Here is a 5,080-nt window from a genome sequence, read left to right on the forward strand (position 1 = left end):
CTCAGGTTTTCCTCTTGCTGTCTGATAAAAGCTTGTGTTATGCATATCAGCATTTATTATAGCTAGTATTTTAGGATAAGGTTTAAAGAATCTATTATTTCCTGGCCCATCACCAAACTAACTGCCCCTTAACCTTGCAGCATGCCAACTTTTGTTTCAAGCTAGATACCTTTCCTTGATACTTAAGATGCAAGACCAACAGCATACTGAGAGATCTATAGACATGAAGGCAAAGCTCCTGTGTTTTTTTACACAAACATTTTCAATTTATTTTAAAACTTTGTTGATTTTTTTTCTGTCATGTTTTATATAATATATGGACTTAACAAAATAAATAACAATAATAAAATAACAGTACAGAAGAGGAGACTACTTCCTCTAGTGCTTCTGTTACTTGTCTTCAGTTCCGTCTTTCCTATTCTTCCTTTACTCTCCATACGCAAGTGAATTCTCATATCATTGTTTAAAATAATCTCATCCATTGTTAGGTCAGTGTCTGTACCTACTCTGTAATTACTCCAGAATTTTGTTCCTCTAACTGCCCAAAGGAGCAGAGAGCAGTGAGCAGTGTAGTAGATGAACAGAGAGTGTATCTGGAAGTGAGGAAATGTGTGTTCTGCTCCAGATTCTGACATGTGGCCTTAACCACTCACATCACCAAACTACTCTAAATCCCATCATCAGTACAGTACGGTATTTCCGAGTGCAGATTTTTTTCTACTCTTGCAGTTCTGTGAATCTCATTTTGGGAATTCTCTAAGAAGGGATTTTGTCATCTGTTAAGGGTATCTTTATTTTCTTACTGTTTTATGTGTATGGATGTTTGCTTACATGTACGTCTGTGTACCATGCACGTTTTTTTGGTACCTAAAGAGACCAGAAGAGGGTGTCTGATACCCTGGGACTGAAGAAAATGACAGTTTTTAAGATAATCTCACAGATCTGCTGTAGAGGACAACTCTAAAAGCCATGGTTTGTTGCTGTATTCAGAGCTACAATATGAGTTATGCCCAGCTCATAGTACTTTCTAAGCCTCTGTTTCCTCTGTAAAATGAATTTTAAGATGTAAGCAGAGGTCTTGGAATCTGCCTGAGTAAGGCGAATGTGCATTTCTTCCAAAGTATGGCAGAAAGTTATTTTCTAGGCTGTTAACTGTCCTCAGTGCCAACTGTATGGGTTGCCTTGACACACAGCTTACCTGGGTTAATAAGCCTCCTTATTAGTCTTTGTTGTGATTAATTCCCCCAGTATTTTACACAGAAGCCAGGCTACCTAAAGTTCATATCTGAATGTGTCACACCTCTATATTCACTTCCAGCATCCATACTGTTGCAATAGTACAGTATGTACTGTCATCCAGATTATTAACATATTGATAGATGTCATTTTGTCTCCAGCATCCTGCAGAATGCCCCACATTTACTTGAGAACTCGACATTTACTGACTACAAAATTATTTTATTCAATTCTCAATTTAGTGGAACAGGCATTGTCTGAGTTTTAAAGAGGGAACTAAGAATAGAGGAATTACCAAAGGTCAAACTAATCTGTAGAACTAATGTTCTTATATAGAACTATTGAATTCCATATGCTCCAAAAACCCTTTATTTTGTTATTTGAAATACTGGAGTTTGAACCTAAAGCCTCAGGCATGCTATTCAAGGGCTGTACTGTTCAATTTATCTTTAGCCTAACAATTACGTATTGAAATGAAAAGTATGCATATAACCATTAGTCAGATATCAAATTAGGATTATTTGGTTTGTTTTTGTTCTTCGAGACAGGGTTTCGGTGTAGCCCTGGCTATCCTGGACTCACTCTGTAGATCAGGCTGGCCTAAAGCTCACAGAGATCCACCAGCCTCTGCCTCCTAAATCCTGGGGTTAAAAATTTGTACTATCACTGCCCAACTAAGAGCAAGCACTTTTAAATGCCAAACTACCTCTCCAGTCTGATTTTCTTTTTTAAAAACATGCTGAATAGCTGAATCATTCCTCAATTGGTTAAGTGCACCCTACCACAAGCCTAGCTGTCACTGGCGACTGGAGAGTGGCCTTGAATCCAGCCTTTCTCCAGGTCTTGATTTTAAGAGCCTTGAGCGTACTGAGCAAAGTCAGATAGCCAGGCACCAAGTCCTAGCCCCACGGTGTCACAAGTGCTAGAAAATAACCAAATAAGTCTCACAGAAAAGAATCATCATCCTATCCTTGTGTGTTCTAGACAAGATTGGTTGCCAGTACATTAAGAAATCCAGCTCATATTCACAAGACAAGCCTAGATAAGGATCCAGGGTATAGGTCAGTGGTAAAGTGTACGCGTAGCACTCATGGATCCTAGTAAGCATGCATACCCATGCACACATGCTTAGATAGCTTTGTCTATAGTGTAACTTCACCTCAGCCTTAGACGATCAGACTAAGGCCAGAATAACCAATCCATACAATAAGCTGGACTAATCCATTTATTTCTAAGGGTTTATAGTTTTGTTTAAATAGATTGACTACGATGATGTACCCTTGAACTGAAGCACAGACAGGCTGTGTGGAAGCTGGTAAGAATAAAACATAATAGGCAACAGGATGGTGGCAGCACATGCCTTTAATCCTAGTACTCGGGAAGTAGAGGCAGGCAGATCTTTGTGAGTTTGAGGCCAGCCTGCTCTACAAGGGCTAGTTCCAGGACAGGCTCCAAAGAGACTGTCTCGAATGAATGAATGAATAAATAAATAAATAAATAAATAAATAAATAAATAAGCAACCCTAGTGAAAGAAGAGCCTCAGACAATCCCTATAGTTTCTGTTCCTAGATGTCTAGCTGTACTTTGTTTCTGATTCTGAGTTGCTTACTGGCAGGATTTTTGTGTTCTTGAAACACTTCCTTCTGCCACTGTCAAAGCTAGCTTGAGGACTGAGTTCCTAGCAATTAATGATCCTAGAAGAAGGACATTTGAATACCCTCTACAAGACTCTATGGAAGGGCTGGCATGTGGCTTGTAAATCTGAGACCAGATGAGTTTGAAGCCAGCCTGGACTACCAAAAGAAATCCTGACTGGGAGTGTGTGGTGCAGTCGTAAAGCCACTGGCCTAGCATGTGTGAGGTCAGCATGAAAAAGCTTCTTTGAAATGTTCAGTCACAAGTGCTTCAAATAAGGATAGAGTTGGAATAGATCAAAGAAGAAATTGCATGTATTTTTTTTTTTTTTTTAGTGTGAGGAAAACCAAATTTGGGGTGCCAGCAAGTGACTCCATATGCACATCTTAGTTCTACAGCCCTTTATGTGCCTTCATTGGTTTGTTTGCTGAGATAACATGGCACATAGTGGGTACTTAGTAAATACTGGATTTTATTGGTGAAGAACGACTACTATATGTTTTCATCAATATTAGGGAATGGTTTAGTCCAGTTTGCAGTATTCACTGGTCCAGACAGACCTCACTAGGTGGGCTGGAATTTGTGATCATTTTGCCCTAGCCTCAATCTCAAAATTGTGTCATCACACCTGGTTTGCAATATATACTAGTTAAGAACTTGTTCTTGAGTGTCTTCCCCATTTTGCCTCCCGCCCCCAAATCCTGCAAAATGTCAGAGGAAGGAAAAGTAATGCAAATAGAGTAAAATTGAACTCTGGGCTTCTCAAGAATAATTATTAAGTTTTATTTCTTTGTCTACAGCTTTCAGCACAGGGACTAGCATATGTTAAGCACCTATCAGGTAAACTTTGAATCAGTTGTAATCTGTGAACTATGTATTTGAGCCAGATGGCTAGAGGTTTTACAGTGTCATTCTCTATTCAAGATGCCTCAGATATGATAAAAGTCTGCCCAGGCAATGGTGTTAAGTCATATTCAGCCAATAGACCAAGTAATGGTGTTAAACCCTATTCAGCCTTGAATCTTTCTTACTCTGGGTCCCATCCCAGGTTACTAGTCTCTGTATCAACTGACAAAGGGGCCCATAGAAGTATTCCAAATGGAAAACCTGCCATCTCTAAAACCCAGAGGAGCCTAGAAAATGTACTTGCTGGTGTTCATAGGTGGAAATGGCTGTTCTTCACCCTGGAGGGTATGTTCTGTAATGCCCAGATCACTGAACCCCTCAAAACTGGTGTGTCAGGTCTCTGACTCTGTAAATTTCTCTTTCATGCCTTAGTGTGCCCTCCACAGTAGTTAACACTGCTTATTAGGTCAATAATTCCAATAGCATTGAAACACTAGACTGATGTAATGTTCTGCAAAATGCCAAACTATTTGACCCTTTGCATTCAAAGTGACAAAAGGCATGTGAACATTAATTTTAGAACAAGATTATGATTGTATACTGCTACCATCCTACAATAGTCTTTTTCTAGACAGGTGTGGAAAGAGCACATTTGCCAAATCCCTGGCTGTCTGTCAGGTAACTGAGCTATGTTAAGTTTCTCTACATTGCATGTGGAACAGCAATTATAGTTGTATTCACTACTTACCAACTTGGTAACTTGTCATCTGTTATATCCCTCAGTTTCCCAGAATCCAGACTTCTGAAGTGAATGGGAATATGACAAGTACCATTGTATTCATTCTCAATTCCACTCCTATCCCTATTCCCTACCTTGCTCCCCGTTTTTCTCCCCTTTCCCATCCCCATGGTGGTTTGCAACTCTACATGAAGAGCAGGCAGCCTTGAAGTGATTCTTCTTTCATCCTGAGGACCGGGGTTACATGCCTGTGCCACCACACCTTGGATCCATTCTTGTGTTCTTAAAATGTTGGGGGAGGCATTAAATTTTGTCACTCCACATGATATGACAGGTTTTGATTTAGTGTGTTGGGTATTGTCAGGACAGTTTTAGAAGCTTCCACTCCACTTGGCCTCTCTTACAGCATGTCTGAGTTACATCCCCAGTCCGCATTCTGAGTCTTCTGATTGCTTTACCATAGTTTCCTATGGAGTTATGGTACTCTCTGCTTCAATGTGGACTAGGCTTGTCATTTTCTACAGCTTCAAAAAAGCATCCTTTAGTTTCTGCTTCAATAGCACACGCACTGACAATAGGATGAGAAGGGGTTATGACAGCCCCAGAGAAAGGATAGCACAGGG

Source organism: Myodes glareolus, chromosome 3 (assembly GCF_982192425.1).
Source record: "Myodes glareolus chromosome 3, mMyoGla1.1, whole genome shotgun sequence".
In the NCBI taxonomy this organism is placed as follows: domain Eukaryota; kingdom Metazoa; phylum Chordata; class Mammalia; order Rodentia; family Cricetidae; genus Myodes; species Myodes glareolus.